Below are 18,366 nucleotides of genomic sequence, written 5' to 3' on the forward strand. Positions count from 1 at the left end.
TAGCTTTTCTTAAACTAAATTGAGCTTTTATAGACTTATTATTTTGGCTTTGATATTTTTCAGTTAGAAAAAGAGTAAAAGCTTTTACCGCGAGTGTTAAGATAAGTGTTCAAAACTTTTTTCAATCTGACTGATTTATATTGTAGTGGTAGAGATTGCCAAATTGCGTCCCATAATTCAATTATTTTTTTCATTCTCATATATTTCTGTCAGAGTTTTACCTTTTCTATCTTTAACTATCTCGCAACCCTCTGATTTGTAATATTTTGATGCAATATGAGCAATCGAGTTAAAAAATGAAAAGGTTTTTGCATTTATATTTTTTTAACCCCCTCTATTTTTCATAAGCTACTCCTTCACCTTCAAAGTTTTTAGTCATATTTTCTAATAAAAGTTTTTGGTAATGATCTGGGAAATTTTTGCGCTTAATTTTTTTGGCTAATGAATTAGTAACAAATCCTCCAACATAATGAATAGCTTCATGGCAGAGATTTTATTTTTTTGTTTCCATTGTATTATGAACGTTTTTTTTATTTATTTCGGAACAAAGCTGGTAAAGAAGTATGTTGAGAAAACGTCTTCTGAAAGCCCTGGCAGCAAATCTACAAGGCCAGTCTCCTCTTGAGAGTGGAAAAATCTTAATTCAAAATAAATAAAATTTTCTTAATCAACCAGTATACTTTTAGTGAAATTATTTTACATACAGCATTTTATTTTGATAATGAACTCATTAACTCACAATGGAGTTTTCATATAGCTTTATTCTGTAATATATTGCGCCAATTTTGAAAGAAAATTTATCCTTTTCATCTCTTATGACGGCTGTTATTATTTTTAGATATTCTTCTTTAGATTATAGTAAATTTTTGTGAAACCAATGGACAATACCTGATTAATAAGTGCGGATACTTCTTCATCTAGTGGACTGTCAAAGCAATCTCTCAATTGCTCAATGGTTTTACAAACTAAAGGTTCAAACTTATTGCGTATAATAGCTAATGGTAATAGACACGATTACGAAATGTTTATAGCAAAATGGGTACCAGAATAAATTTTGCACTAACTTAATATTAAACCAGGTTCAGTTTCCTTTTTGTAATTCATCAGATTCATCACAATCATCTATGTAGGTATAAAAGTCAGTTGGATAATGGGTTGGTTCATAAATAAACACTCCATCAACAAAAATACTGCAATTTAGAAAAGGAAACTGGATTATGGATTGAATGTTTTATATGTGGTTATGGGGTATAAGGAAAGCCTCCATTAGTTTTTTTCTTGGTTTAAAATATTTGAAACCATTAACAGGGAATATATTCATTGTGCTACTACTACAATTTGGCCTTTATATTATATTGGAGAGTTTGAAGGAAACTTACTTTAGATCATGGTTTTCCATCTTTTTCCTAGTCCAACGACGCGAAACATTTCCCGCTCGAGTTCAAAAATTATTATTTGTCAAAAGCACCCCAAACGTTTCTAATAATTAACATAGATGGCGCCATTCAAATTTATCCGCTGTAGTAATGTTGCAAAAGTTTAAAGCACGGCATTACCAGTCCCGCTGGGATTTATTGGTCTAAAGTAGAACCGACCAAAATGGCTGAAATTACGCGAAAAGGTAGAAAAGTTCATAATTAAAAAGGGGCCAAAATGCTAAACCCTAACACATTTAAAGTAATGATAAAACTTACGAAATACTCGGAGCCATAGGTCTTCGAAGATAAATTTTAAACGGCAAACTCGGACCAAATAGATCTTCGAGTCAAAAACAAAATTAAATGGAAATAAAATAGCCTGCGGGCTGATGAGTTCCAAATAGGGCGAAACCGGTCTCCCGCTGTTAATTCTGGCTATTTAACTTCCGAAAGACACGATTGTTTTGAAAGCGCCCACTTTGAAATTATCGGCTTTGACTTCGCCGGCCCTATCTACGTCAGAGACGGACTCTCGTAAGATAAAGAAAAAGGCCTATATAAATTTAATGACCCGCGTTATCACTAGAGCTGGAGCTGGAGCTGGTAACGGACGTGTCAACTCTTTTTCAGAAGATTTGTTGCAAGGAAAGGTCTGCCAAAGATCATATATCGTGACAATGCAAAAATTTTTAGCTAGCCGACATATGACTAACAATGCTTTAAAAAAAGATAAACATAACTCATTTAAAAAAGGATTCAATTACTTAGAAGAACAGAGCGATTAGTCCAACCGGTTAAACAACCTCAGAAAGACACTAGGAAAGGCTTTCCTCGGCGTTAAGGAAGTTTCGACAAAACTAACGAGAGTATAGAAACTGTATTGAATTCGTATCCACGGTCTTACGTGCGTGACGAAATAGGGAAACCGATACCTCTCACCCCAGCGGATTTTTTGGTAAGCAAACTCGACTAACACCACATTCACGTAAAGAAATTTAAACAACTTCTGGAAGCAATGGAAGTATCAACAATCTTTAATAGTTCACACGTGGAGACGACTGAAGAAACAATATATTCGTAATTTGATATCTGCTCAAAGTACAGTGAAATAACAAATAAAAGAAGATGTTCTTCTTCTCAAGGGCTTAAATCCACCGTGAACCGTTGGGAAAGTCACGCTTGTAGACAAATCATTCAGAGGACGGGACAATCGGATTCGCTCATCTATGTTAATACCAGTAACAAATCTCATTTCAAAAGACCTTTTAATTTGGTGTGCCTTCTCTAAATCGAGTAATCTGCATCAAAGACTTCTTCTTTGGGCAGTGTTGCGACTTTCAATTTTAAACGGCTTTAAATATAAGATTTACTTATAAATTTTGAAAATTTAGAAGAATTAACACTAAAAACTGAACATTCGATTTTATCTTTACATTTTTTTGCCTTGTGCCGAACCAAGAATGTATTTATTTATACTCAGGGAGAATTAATATGTCGAGATTATTTTTAGCGTTTCTCCAATTCTACCCGTTGGGGCCCCCGGTATGCTCCTCCGCTTTAATGAAATCCAATAATACTGCAATCTCATTGGTTCTTAAAAATTACGTTTTTCGACGCAATTAACGCTGCTGCGAGGACGCAAAAAATAAGACCGCCTCCTTTCCCCCCCCCCTTAGCGTGACGGGGTTAGGGGCTCAACGTGTCCGTCGATAGTCTCGACATATTCATTCTCCCTGAGTATAAATAAATACATTATTGGACGAACCCTATAAAGCATCGCCGTTTTTGACCTGTTCCACCCGTGTTGAAAGTTTCATCATCATTTTTTTTAATTTCATTAAACTCTGCGTTTTCGTTTAATTATCTCGACTTACTCGTGTTAAAACAAAATACAAATCTTCTTGAAATAAAAGACTCGGAAGAAAAATATTCTACAAGGTATCATCTTCTAAAGGAATTCGAAGACTCTGCACTTTAAATTCTTATTGGAAACCTAAATTTGCAAAAAAAAAGGTTTAAGAAATGCAGTTGGCATACATTAGACATTTTTTTAGACTTCTTACAACCTCCTTTTTAAAATTTGTAACATTTTCGGAAATTGTATTTTTTTCTCAAAATTAATTACCAATAAAACAAATTAGTTGAAAAAAAGGTAATTTTTACCAGCAATACAAACATTACAATTTAGATAGGTTTCTTTTTAAATTAGCTGTGAAAAGGCTCTGGCCACCTACTACCAACTTGTTATTTTTCATGACCTAATATCTCAGTGACCAATTGATCTATTCCGACCAAACCCATTTCATTTTTGGTTTTCGAGTATGCTCTACAACTTGTTCATTGTTAGTTTTCGTCTACCACCTAGCGTTAAAAAAATATAAATTCCAAAATTGAGAAAAATGTCACGATTTTTCTGAAATTTACAAAATAAAAACAACGACCTTCCCCGATAGTGTACATCCTGATAATTTCACATTTATAAGTAATATAGTTTTTGAGCAAAATGCATGGGGCGGTCAAATTATAACACTTCATTTAGTGTTTAATAAAGATTTCGTGATTGATTATAGACAAAGGGTTTCCATTCTGAATTAGAATCTCTCATCTTTCCCTTTCCATTTTATGTAGACCCCCCCCCCCCCTCCCTCTTTTTTAAATTGGGCTCACCCCACGAAAGGCCACGACTTTCACTGTGTGCAAGGGCTAAGAATATTTTCTAGACCGTATACTTCTTTTTCGTTTGTATGCGCCACCTGGTGTCATGGTTTCAATCTAAACAAATAATTATGGGAAATCACATTTTGATATCGTCTGCTTATATTTATTTTGTTTAGTAAACTTTCGTGGTTAAATGGTTTTAAGAAAATTCAAAAGAGAAATACAGAAAAACAGGTAAGGAAATTATTTGTAATTTATCCTTATAGTTCTTGTTTATAAGTGTTCAGAATAATCAAATATTTATAAAAACAATGTCAATTGGTAGATAGGTTTGGAGATAATTTATGGGATTCCGAAGAAACAAAGTGTTGCTATAATCATTTAGTCAATGAAACCATAACGCTTCAATTTATTTTCCCCCAATAGATTGGTTTCTTCAAATGATAATATTGTAAAACCAGACATACCCAAAGGAATCTGGACAAAACAGTTGACCAAATTTCCAAAGGCTTTCAAAGAAAAATCTATTATACAACACAAAAATAAAAACAAGGCGGGAAAACATTTCAGTAAAGGGCACAGAATGGCAAAATCCAAGAAAGTTAGGAACATCGTAGTACATAATAATAATAATAATCAGCTATAGACTAATACCAAGAATGTATTTATTTATACTCAGGGAGAATGAATATGTCGAGACTATCGACGGACACGTTGAGCCCCTAACCCCGTCACGCTAAGGGGGGGGGGGAGGGAAAAAGGAGGTGGTCTTATTTTTTGCGTCCTCGCAGCAGAGTTAATCGCGTCGAAAAACGTAATTTTTAAGAACCAATGAGATTGCAGTATTATTTGATTTTATTAAAGCGGAGCAGCATACTGGATGGGCCAACGGGTGGAATTGGAGAAACGCCAAAAATAATATCGACATATTCATAACCACTCCCCCATCCCACAATAAGAAAATTTACGTACGGCGATAGGACAGTAGCGCTATCTTCGTTTTCAAATATATAATATCTAAAATATAATCTTACTTACATGTTCCCGTGGGGGCTCGAGCCTTCACAGGGAAAAACAAACGGGGGCAGATCCCCCCTGGATATAAAATTGACGATCAAGGAAAACTTTCTAAACTCTCAGTTATTTTCATATTGGAAATTTAAGTAACATTAAGATGAACTAGGCATAAAAATTATTTCAATAGATTTGTCGAAATAGAAAATAGGCTCGTAGTGGTTTTTACCCAAGTTATTTTAGATAGCTTAAAACATCGGCTTGAAAACGATAAATCCGGGAAATGACTCTTGTACCTTCGCGCGCACTAAATGAAACAGCCACATGAAGTAACAGGCTAGCAGCCTGGTGCAATTTTAGAAGGGGGGTTGGTTGGGTGGGATTTAAAAATTCGGAGCATATAATATTCTAGTTTTCCGCTGTTTCGGGGGCCATCTGGTCGTGAATGGTTTATATTTTTCTGTAATTGCGGATTTCTTTTTAGTCATGTGATCCAGCTGTGATTAAAACTTGAACTTCAATAGTAATAGTGGGTATTCGCACAAACCGCATATTCGTTTTCCTAAGCTTCCCCAACAGAAACAGGTAGAATATAAAGAATGGGTTAACTGGCTTTCAAATTTTAAACCTGGTTTCACGGTTATAAACGTTAACTACGAAACTTGTTTGTGTACGAAACACTTAAATGATGAATTCTTTAAAACTCAGCGTTTGAATACTAAAACCAACAGATACTGCCCCAGGTACGTAATGCTTTGAAATATGATAAGACTATTGAAATTGACAATCATTCCTTTTATCTCTAGTTGTGACTTTTGTAAAACCTCAGTTAGAAGCAACGTCAATCCTAAAGATAGTGGAAGGAAACCAGGATCCAATTGAAACGGACTGGGCGATAACACTAGTGGTGGAACTAAACTACAATCATCCAATAGAAGACCAAGCCTCTACCTTGACAGACGACCTAGTGAAAATATGTGATACAAAATCTTCAAAAACCTGTGAACAAGCGGAATGCTAGAATAGACTTGATCACAGTTATGTCCAACATAATGATGATGACAACGATTACTGTCCAGATATTTCACAGGCTCATGATCATGGGCTTTATAATGATAAATGCGTGGATGTATTAAAGAGTAATGATCCTAAAAATGTTTTACTATGAGTATTTCTTGAAAATTTGGATGAAATACAAATAATTTATCAAGCTTTGACTGGTAAATAGCCCTCAGTTAAAGTTTTTCTCATTATAAAGTTCTTAAGCAGTGGGTGGTATCTTTTGAATATACAATGAAAATTTTTAAGATGAACTATCAAACTGGGGGTGCTGTTATTAAGATATCATAATGTCCCGAACATAACCTTGCACTTCGCGTAATGAGCTAGGCAGTAGCAGAGCACCCTCTTATCCCGGAGTTCCCTTCCAAAATATTGTGCCATGAAGATTTCAACAGATTTTTGTTAATGCTTGATTCTCCTAATATTTGTTGTGGTCCCCAGGAGGATATTTACCAAGACATGTTAAAAGATAAAAGTTATCTCACCAGTACTTACTTGTTGGATAAAAAAATCATATCCATCACGCTTCATGTTGCCTTCTGTCGCTAATGAAACGATGTGGAAACTGCGTAAAATTGAAAAGCAATTTTCAGGTTCAAATCTTTAGGCAGAAAAAATGAAAGTAGAAGAAGATCCGCTTTTAAAAGTCTAAATAGTTCACAACTTTTAATTGAATTGAAGAGGAGCAAAAACAACGAAATAAAGTTAAAGAAGAAACTAAAGATAAGAAAAAGAAAAATTAAAAAATTGAATATGGAAACTGGCGAGACAGCTAGTGCCAATGCGGAAGATTATCTTAGTGACATCCTTGAGAAAAATTTTAGTGGAAAAACAGAGGAAGAATTTGGTATTGACTTTCCCGAACTACTTTAGCTACCCAATTGAAGACGAGTAAGTTGAAGAATAAAAAGTGTCGAAGATGGCATACGTTAGTGGCTCACTGGTGTCTATACATGTACCACCAATCTCCAAGTCTGTTCAAATCACTCGTACTTCTGGAAATTTACAATTATTAAGTTACAGAACATTACTGCAACACACCCCTAATTTTGGGCGAAAGACCAATTTTCAACCGGAAATGTTTATCCAGTTAGCAGTAGATCTAAAGATTGATTATCTCAGTGGACCTCAAAAGTACTTTTATCTACTATTAGATGAGATGAAAGTGAAAGAAGATTTAATATATAGCAAAAAGACTGGTGACCTTGTTGGTCGCACAAAAATAAAGGATCCTTATAACCAAATATATTTAGCAACATTTGACCCAAAACTCTTTGACCAAAAAGAGAAAGCGATAGCTACCCATGCTTTGGTATTTAAGGTGAGAGGAAAACAACAACGTTAGGAGCTGCGTTAGCTCATTTCCAAACTAAAGAGAGATCAATTGCATTTTCTTATTTGGCGAGCAATTGCCGTTTTGGGGATGAAAGGTTTCAAAATATATCAAGATTTTCAATATATATATATATCAAAAGCCAGCCAAGGAAGAAAAATTGAATCTTGTCCGCCATCCCGGAGCGTGCGCATTTAATTCGAGACGTTTAAAAATGGTCTTTTTACGAATAACTGGGGTGTTCCAATGACCAATGTCTCCATCACCTTAAATAAGATACGACGTACCACAGAAGATAAAGTCGTTCTAGTTAGGTTTTTTTAAAAGACGATTGGGATCGAATTACGAGTCTAAGGTACTGAATTCTACTTTCGCTTTCTGGTACGTTTTTATCATACTTAAAACTATCTTGAGAAATGATTTCGACAGAGTTGAAGATCATTTTATCTGTATGCTCAAAATCGGGTTTGGAAAGTGCGTGCTCTTGTTTCGGGTATTGCTAAATCAACATATGAAGGTGACAAGATGATACTAGCTTGTTTGCAAAGGGTATCACCGTCACGGTGGACGCCATTAGAAGCCTTGATTGAAATTGTGTACCAATATGTAAAGTGTCCTGCACGCAAATTGGTGATGAACTCTGATTTGTTTGGAACCATTGGTGGTTTATATCGATGGATATGGCGACTGTCACTATCGGTTGAAACTCCAATTATTTCAATCCCATATTCCGCTGCTTTTTACAAATAATCCTAAGAGATTTTTGTGTACTAAAATAACGTACCGTGTTGTCTGCAGCCGCTGATCCTGCCGCTGAACCTGCCGCTGAACCTGACATAACGGTTCAACCATCCGGTTTAGAAGGGTCATTGATATGTCCATCGATGTAAAAAATAAGCTCCTCAATAGCTCAATGTTAATTTAACCACTAGGGGGCCCATAAGTTGCTAATTTCAGTAGATTTTTGACTTAAAATGTACATAAGTTTTTTTAATTAAGACCGACTTGTTTTTAAAATTATATTTTTAGTTAGAATAAATCATTTCTGAACTACTTATTTGGTTGCATTAAGAAATTTTAATATTAAGTGAGATATCTGGCCAATTCGAGGAACCCAACATGCAACGTTTGTGATATTTGAATTTCGTACCAATTGATACAAGCGCCATTTAAATCCAAAAACCGTTTGCGTTTCGCTACCTTATTTCCAAAACAAGTAACTCGAAATATTCGAACTAAAACACGTATGTATGTCACTCGAAAATTTCAGTTTTGTCTAAATATTGATTTAAATTACCGTATTCGCGTTTGGCTACTTTATATCCAAAACCAGGTAACTCGAAAAATATGTTTTGTCTAAAAATTAATTTAAATTAAAGCGTTCTTGGTTAAATTTCGATAAAATTCCTCTTGGGTTTATTGAGTACAAGTAGATCGAGTATTGGTTCAAATTTAAATTTAATATTTAAAATATATTTGATACATCGGACGATTGTGTATTTAAATGTCCGTGACATCTTTTTTCTTATAAATTCCCAACGAGTCAACACTTATTCAGAGATAAATCGGTTATCGATCGGTACAAAATATGGCAAAATGAAGGGAATACTAGAGGAAAAATAAGCCAACTAGAATAGAATTGTCAAACTTGTCAACTAAAGAACACACATCTCTCTCAGCATTTGCAGTCTGGACAATTCTCGAAGCACTACCCTTCATTTTAGCCTTAAATCAGATCCTGACAATACTTAATTTACAAATTTTGTATTGTTGGCAAAAATAACATTTTTAAGCATATCCCCACATTGTTTAGAAGAATGTTCCGTGTAATTAGAAAATGCCATTAAAACTCACCATGAAGCTTTTTTAATTGAATATCCCCATATGGCACTTAAACCAAAATTTCATAAGCTAGTTCACTTTCCTAAACCAATGAGGCTTTTCGGTTATCTCCGACACCAGTGGTGTAAGAGATCTGTTTTCATTTTTAATGTGGTTTAAGGTTGAAAGTGGGGCTCTTTTAAAAACATTGTTTTAAGCACGAATCGTTTTCGTCTTTTGCGAAGTGGTTTTTATCAGAATACTAATTAAACTTTTTTGTACGGTTCTGATGAAGTTAAAATTGAGAATGTGATTTTGCTCAGAGATTTTGATGATGGAAAGAATCTTAAAATAACTCCCTTTCTAGACAATGATTTACAAAATTTTGTTATTAAAGAATTTGGAGTTCATGACGATGTTAACAAGCTCGGGGTAGCAATTTCTTTGTCCTTGCTAACTGAGGACAATTTGCTGTTATTCAGGGAATAATAGCTACTAAAATAAATTATCTTTTTATTATGAAATCTACAAGTTATTGAGTATGTGCCCCATTTGAATGCATATGAAGTTAAATTGAATGATAATTATCTAGTTATACAAAGAGAGCAATTGGCCACTAACTCTAATTAAATAAAAAAACGCATTAATTTTTTCAACGTTCAAAAACTAGCTTGAATTTGGATCTAATGCTCAATGTTCTTCATAATTAGGACAATTCTCTAACAATCCATTTCTCATTTCCAATACGAATTTATCTATAACTTCCAAATAAGTTGCTTTAAGTTGGTCGCCAATAGCTTTGAACTCCGTTTCTCCTATTCTTATGGTACCGTCCAACCTTTTGTTTTGAATAATTTTTCTTTTCATAGGTACATGAACTTAAACGGAACTATTCTTTTCAGGTACTGTAATTGAGGCTGAGAGAGCCAATATTTTAGCAATATCCAAATTTTGAACGCTGAAATTTATTACGTGCATTATTTTTATTAGGAATATTAAATTATTTTAATTTTCGCAACTTACCAATTCTAGTGGTGATTCGAAATATGAGCTTCCTTGATGAAGCTTTTTTAATTCTTTAGTTCGATTAAAGCCCGGCAAAGGGTTAAAAACCCACCAGGTCGAGATTTGGAGGAGTGCTAATCGTACCGGTTATAGTACGTAGCTAGGGCCTTCCGGAACTGAGCACGGCCGGGAATGCCCTTTAGGTACTCCGGAAGGGAATTCCACTCTTGAATGGAGGAGGGGAGAAATGAATGTTTGCGGACGGCAAATCTGAAGCCCGGAAGGATCATAGAGACGACCCGATTCCCTCTTGGGGGGCGACGCCAGTCGGACATGACCGACGACAGGGCGGCGAGGGCACCACAGGAGCGATGAACCACGCTATTTATGATACTGATACGATTAAGACGGCGGAGCAAAGCTAAGGTGTCCCATTTGTTGTTCTTGAGCACGCTTCTCATCTACGTACACCACGTGAATCCAACGCTGGTAGCGAAGCGAAGGGAACGCCACTGGATACTGTCAACCGCGTGGACGCCACTTGCAGTTGATGGGGACCAGACGGAAGGACCTAGGATTTAACTCTTAACGACTTCGTCGCAAAGGAGCAGCGGGATGAAACCCAAGGGCCTAGCGGCTAGAGCAATGACACGGTTGATGTGGGTGGACAACTCCAGGGTGTCTGTTCAGGTCACTCCGTGATATTTTGAGAGGAGACTGTGCACGGGTCAGCGCCTTGAAGGACATATTTCGCTGAGTGAACTGGCTGACCAACTCGGCGAAGAGAGAAAACTGATAACTTTGCAGAGCTTAGCGGTAGCAGCCACTGCTCACTCCACTTGCCAATAGTGTCGAGGTCAGATTAAAGAGCAACGCAGTCCTGTGTCGAAAAGATCGGCCTGGAGAGTGCTATGTCATCCACGAAGATGTAAAGTTGGGAGACGACGTTGTCTCCCATATGTCGTTTATGTAGATGATGAAAAGGAGAGGCCCCTGGACCGATCCTTTGCGGTACACCAGAAGAAGCAAGGAGCCAGTTGGAGTTGGAACCGGGGAGTACCACTCGAAACTCCCTGTTCTCGAGGTTAGCTGATAGCCAGTTCAGGGTCCTACCCCTGACCCCGTAGAAGTAAAGTTTGGCCTTGAGGAGCCGATGCGGAACCGAATCAAAGGCTTTGTGAAAGTCAAGGAAACTGATATCCACTCGGCCAGCTTGCTCCAGCCCAGAAGTCCAGGGGTAAACGCAGCAAAGGAGCTGGGTTTCAGTGCTGAAGCCACTATGGAAACCGTGCTCGGATGGACTCATGAGGTTGTGCTGGATGATGTGAGCCGAGATGATGGACGCACTGACATGTTTATGTCGAACAATGGTGGGGCACGTGGTTCCAGGAGATGAACGGTGTCCACATGGAAAAGAACGCCGGAAGGTGGAAGCTAGGAGATTGTCTTTGGCGGCTGGAGTGGTGTATGACTGCCCTGGGCAGGAGAGGTCAGGAACTCCAGTCACTTTCACCTTCATAGAGACGGAGCTGATAGAACTGCTTCCTGTGGGTAGTCATGTCGAGAGGAGAGCCTCTTGATCGGAACATGGGCAGCGATCGCCTGGGTGATGGTAGTAGTGAGTGCGCTCCACACCTCTGCAATAGAAGTGCTGGCCGTCAGGTTAACAGTTGCCAGCAACCTCTCCGTAGCAACGAAATCGGCCTTGTTGAAGTCAGGGACGGAAAGAGGGAGGGTTCTGGGCGGGGGCGAACCACTCGGATTCTGAGAAGAAGAATGTCTTGATCGCTGACTCCAGGTTGATGGGAGATGTCTTCAAATAGGTTGTCGTCAAAGACCAGCACAAGGTCAAGAAAATAGGCGGCCGCGTCCTTGACCCCTGGTAGGCTCGGTGACTCGCTGGGTAAAATGAGAGACCAACAGCGTGTGAAGAAAGCTTAGAGCTACTGACGGGGGACTCGTGAGCGTAGCCCAGTCAATAGTGGGAAAGTTGAAATCACCGATTATGGTCAAGGAATGCACTCTAATTGTTAATCGATTTTATCGAATATTTTTTGGCATTAACGTCTCAATATGAAGATAATCATTAAAGACACAGTAATTAAAATGCCTTGTTATTCTTGATATTCAGAATTTGGTAGAAATAGAATGCCTTTTCCAATTCAAAAGAAACACGAGCTAACTATTTTTAATATAAACTTGGATATTTTATAATTTGGTTGGATACCGAAACAAGTAACGAAGGCGCTCAGTTCCAAATAATGTGAATATAAAACTCTAAAAGTCCTAAATGTGTTTGCTTAACGCTCAATGCCGATTTTCAGCAGTTGGCGAAAGGAAGCGAAGTGGAAGTGTGATCATGAATGAACTCATTTCTACCATAAGTATAGATCTGCATTAGGTAGTCTATCATCAGTTATGTATTATGTTCGCTTACTCCTCATGCCAAAAGGTTTAAGTATAAGTTTAAAAATTTATACTCCGGGGTAAAACCTAAAAGGACAATTTTCGGTCGGTTAATGATATATTTCAGAGAAAAAATTAACCGAACATAATTATTTATTTTATTTTAAAAAGTACGAATTTTTTTAGATTAGCAAAGCAATTTAATTATTTTTCGTAATCGACTTACGGCATATATTATTTTTCTAATATGTTTTTTTCGAATAATCATATTTCAGGAAAAATTCTATTTGAAAAAACGAACAATCTTCAGAGATAAGTTGCACTTTAAATTAATCGTACCAAAAAATAAAAAAAAAATATATTTTTTGCGAGAAAGTGGTTAATTGATAAGACGGATAAAGAATGTTTTTTATTCATTAACTGAAATAATCGCTGATTTTTATTTTTCGAATATCTTTGTTACGAAAGAACATTTGTGGTATATATAAAAAATATTCTTTAACAGTTTTATCTATACGGATAATAATAGTTATCGGTTAACCGTACTAAATTGTTTATCCGAATAAAATAACTGAAACAAATGAGGTGATAGACTTCGGATAATTATTAATTATTCAAATCGGCGAGCACTACCCGTGATTACCAGATATTTCGAAAATTAGGTACTCGCAGTCTCGGTTTTCAATCAAAGTCAAATTTGGATATAATTTAAAATCAACATCTTTCTCTTTTGAAAAACCAATGACGGACGTAGGCAACTGTGGTGCCATCACAAAGAGTAAAATTATAAAACGTTTTCTTAATAATGCCAAAATACAATGCAGTTTATTACTCAAAAATAATTTAGATAAAAGGTGTAGAAACAATTCCACCGAATATAAAGAAAAAGTGTGTAATTATCAATACATTTCTTGAGTCGAATTTTAACATTTTCATAACTATTATTTGCGTAAAAATAAATTAACTAGTTTAGTATAACGCCTCTTAGAAATAAATTATGTACTGATTTTAAACTAAATACATTTTATATTACAAAGAAGGTGGATTTATTGAACCAAATTTTTTAATTCTTACTTAAGAAATTTTTGAAACCAAATTACTTTGGTTATTGACGTAATATCTAAGTTAAAATGGCCCTTATTTTAACTTTATTTGTTTCGAGTATGTCATAAAAGTCTATAATTTAAAACATTTGTAATGCACTTACCTTAAAAACCATTTAATTAGGAAAATATATTTTCCCCCTGAAATTAACAAAATAGGGTGTTTCTTATTCAATAAATATGTCTTGAAAATTTCAAAATTTTGATCAAATAGAAACATTTAGTATATCGCGATTACATTTATTATATATTATAATCTGATCTGAACTACATGGAAATGAACTCACTCAAGCTTTCATTCGGAAAATCGTAAAATAATTTACAAATTTACAATATCTGAGTTTATGGTAGTAGTACAGGGTAGATAAGCATTTTTTGGTCAAAATCTATGATTTTAAGTCTAAAATTATCATAAAATTAATTTTTATTAAAATTATTAACTCAAAATCGACAATATTAATATTCTATCATATTATTAAGATCATAGGATGCATTTTGACACCGATTTCATCCAAATCGGTGAAGTGGTTCCGGTATAGCGCTTTCCAAGATGGCGCCGAAAGCCGTCTTCGGAAGCTTGGGGACTTTTGGGAGATGATATAGGACCATAACACCTTTCATTTCTGAAATTTTCAGAAACAACATTTTTCCCCCCTTCCAAATGCTTATCTACCCTGTACTATAGTATATATATAGTTATATTTTTCGAAACAAAAATTTAATTTTAAATTTATAATTTCGATGCATGAAATACCCCGAAAATCACTTTATTTGAGTTATCTAAACATTACGAATTGATCGTTAATTCCTTGAATATTGAATCAGAAATCCAAACCTAAATCAATAAAAATTGATAAAACTATTTTAATAAATATGTTATTACATATATGATTTAAAACCAATGTCAAAAAATTAAAATAACTAACTATAGTTGTATTACAACAAATATTAATACAAAGAAATGAAACAGAATATATGATGTAAAAATTAACTCCATGTCAACTAAATCTATATTGTCAGTTTCATGACTTCGTGATTTAAATGATGGTCTTAATTTATACGTCTTTATCCAATGTTCCACAAATCCATGAGCCATTATTCTTCTTAAGCTGATATAGAAAATGAAAATTATCTTTTTTAGAATTCAGCTTAACGTTCAATATATTAAAAAAAATTAATTATGTCTTGCGAGCAGGTGGTTTTTGAGGTGACACCAACTTTTAAAAAACAGAGTAACCACAGGTTTTTATAAGATTTGTTACTAAGAGATCGAGAATCGGACCTTTTGATTTTATAAATCAAATGATTCACCAATTATGTGAACCTTTCTAACTGTTCAGCCGCTTTCGAGTTTGACACTTCAAATCCCCCGTAAATATTATCATGGGAAATTGGTCAAAACTGGTCAAACGTGGTCACAATGTAGAATTGTTCTGAAAATGGGCGGTGAAAACTTTAAAATTGTGCCCAGGCTTTATAAATTGAGATAGAAGGTTGAAACTTGGCCAATATTCTTGACACATAAACGGAATAATCTAGATCACATTATAATAATCTCCGCCATTTTTACTTCAAGATGGCGGATGGACGGATGGTAAATACCGCTAGCATAAAGTACCACCTTTTATCCATATCCTTTCAGTGTATCTTTTAGATTTTTATAAGAAAGAACTCTTACAATAAACAAATTGCTGATTCGAACTGATTCGGATTATGTCATCCACCATCTTGATAGCTCGTGAATCACTAAAACTACTTATCTATATTTAAAAAATAAGAAGTCGTGTTAATTCTATGTATCATACGTATCCTAGAAAGTAAAAAATCTTGTACGAAGGTCAAAGGTTAAAAATATATTATATTTTTATCCCATAAAAATGGCTGAAAATTACCATTTTAATTTGCCCTATGTATATATTTTTTAAACTACTAGGGCATAATTTATATATAGGTGCCCCTGGGTCATAGTATCATCTTATATTACCGGTGGTTTCATCATAATGTAATCGAAAATCATATTCAGTAGGAGAATCGTACTGCTGATAGTCGCACAGTGGACCCGAGCCATTCAGTCCTCCAAAAGGCGCGGCAATTATGAGACGACCGTTCCCCACTTCACGCACAGCTGTGGGAATAGGGAGATATGCTATAGTACCACAGACAGTCTCCCAGATTACCAAAGATTGTAATTTAACGCACCCGAAGGGCCACAGTACCTCATACGAAGACCCGCCGCCACACAACTGGAAACCAACGGAAGGCCGTCAGCGCATGGACCTCCCACGCTAGCCTGAGCCGAAACCCTATTTCCGGCACCAACCTGACTGAAGTCGGAGTTGGAGTTAGGACCACTGGATCCAGGTTAACCACCCTTATAAGTAATAAGTGTGGCTAATGTGGTCAAAACGATGATATTATTAAAGATACGGCGCGGCGCTGTATGCTAGGGAAATGAAATTTTAAAAAGGTAACAACGATAGATTTGAAATATAAACTGTGGTAATGTCCATATTATATATCAATACCTCTCAAGTGCACCATAAAAAGAATGCTTAAAGTAAATTCAGCACCAAAAGCATAAAAAGATATCACACCTAGAGTAAATATGAATTTGTATTACAAATTTGGAAAGTTACCCTCTCATAATACGTGCCTGGTGTTTTCTATTTTAATAGCTCAACCTGTAATATCTATTGTTTTACAAAAACCTATTGCTCCATTATAGCATTGATCATATAACCTAAGTAAAACGATAAGGGGGGCTTCTACTTAATATTAAGTATCAATTAAACTTTTTCTTCATTAATTACTTTAGAACAATGTATTACGCATAGCATCTAGTTTAAAATATGACAGACAATTCTTAAGTAAAAGCCTATGGATTAATTCCCATGTTTTGTGGTAGTTTTTATACTGCAAACATATGGAATTGATCACATAACATTTAAAAAAGATCAGAATTTTATAAAAGGGTTATTATTATATATAGAAAAAAATTAAATTTCAATTTTCTGCCATTATTATGGTAGTAATAAGATCATTAATTTTTATCCTTGGACGTTCTTACAATAAATTAGATTTTACCCTTTTTAGAGATACGTATGATATGTAAAACAGAACGACTCATCATTTATAAAATTGAGGTTGGTATTTTAAGCTATAAAAAAGCTACAAATTATAACGTCCAATTTCCAAGATGGTGGACGATATAGCCCAAATGAGGTTGAATCAAGGATCCTATATTTTAGAAGGATAGGTAGCCCTCCGGCCAGCCCGTGTTTTCAAAACGCCGGCAGCGCCGTCGATATTAAGAGAGCCTCTAAACGTGGGACCTCTTGTTTCTATTCCGTGAAGGACAAATTTTGGCGGTGCTTCCACCACGTTTCGTCCTTGACGGAATCTAAAGACGGATTCTCTATCGCTCATGACCCACCGACGGCGCTGCCATTTTTCGTCCCTCGCCTCATATAAACCGGGCTTTGTCACTGGTGGTGGTTCGACTAGCCTATAGGCAGAGATAGCGAGGCGCCAACGACGTCTCCCCCCCCCCCCCCGCTTCCCACGCTAAAGTAATTATAGTCGACCTTGAACCACCGACGTTCGGGCTTTAGTTTAGTCACTAACGAAATCGGGACTGCCTTACCCTGTTAAGCCGGCCGAGTGGTAAAATCTGCGCGTATGGGTAGTGGCTCCTCTTTTTTCACGCTATTCTGTGGTCGAGAAAACTTACTAGCCCGGTTTCTCAGTAGGTAACATAGTCAAAGCTGGGAGGAGGAATGCGGCAAGCTTTTCGAGACTCCCGGCCTTTCCGCCGTTCTGCGAGGCGAGGCGGTCTCTCCACGGACTGTAAATTTTAGAGGACGAGTAAAGCGTTGCCTTCCCCTGTAGAATTTTGGTTTCCCCGTGCATCAATCACTTCGAAATAGAGAGAGAGAGTCCGTCAAGGTCATTTGTACCAGGCATAGAGCTAGTCCCCCCCCCACGCATGTTATCTGGAAATCTGGCCGACCGAAATACAAGCGCTTTAGTTAATGACCTTGAGCGACTTCCGTCAGCCTGATCAGTGAACGGGGCGTAAAATACCTCGGGAATACCGGTCCTCTAAAATTTACAGTCCGTGGTCTCTCGGTCTCTTCAAATTTTAAGGGACGAGCGTATTTGTTTCTGTTCGTCATAATGGGGGAGCAAATCTGCCATTGGGTACAGGGGGGTTTGCGACGAGAGAGAAAGACGAGTTTTTATGTTATTTTTGCGGGGGGAAAAGAAACCCCGATAAATCTGGAATGGGGAAAAGGGGCAGGGGGGCCTTACAGTGGTGGAGTGCCTCGAAACACAAAACCTGGAAGGCCGTATACTAACAGACACCACTAGCTGAGGGCCCGCCCGTAGGGTGGGCTTCTCGGCTAGTTTGTTATAAAATTCCGAAACAGACGTGGAAGGAATATCGAAAACTGGTAGCTGACGGTAATTATCAACCTTCCGTCCGCCATCTTGAATTAAAATTGGAGGATATGATTATTATGTGTTCTAGGTAATCCACTTGGTG

At 36.4% G+C, this 18,366-nt stretch overlaps 1 long non-coding RNA gene across 2 annotated transcripts; it reads right to left on the minus strand.

Annotated features, from left to right (window-relative positions):
- Positions 1-517: 517 nt before the first annotated feature.
- On the minus strand, positions 518-2,063 carry LOC149946550 (uncharacterized). 2 transcript variants are annotated; one of them, XR_016480615.1, is made up of 4 exons: positions 1,695-2,063; positions 1,380-1,603; positions 1,065-1,190; positions 518-637 (listed from the first exon to the last, which is right to left on the minus strand). It is a non-coding gene; the product is annotated as an uncharacterized LOC149946550 (long non-coding RNA). The 2 variants fall into 2 exon arrangements; XR_016480616.1 differs by lacking the exon at positions 1,065-1,190.
- Positions 2,064-18,366: the final 16,303 nt, after the last annotated feature.

Source organism: Leiobunum rupestre, chromosome 4 (genome assembly GCF_980474605.1).
Source record: "Leiobunum rupestre chromosome 4, qqLeiRupe1.1.hap1, whole genome shotgun sequence".
NCBI classification, from domain to species: domain Eukaryota; kingdom Metazoa; phylum Arthropoda; class Arachnida; order Opiliones; family Sclerosomatidae; genus Leiobunum; species Leiobunum rupestre.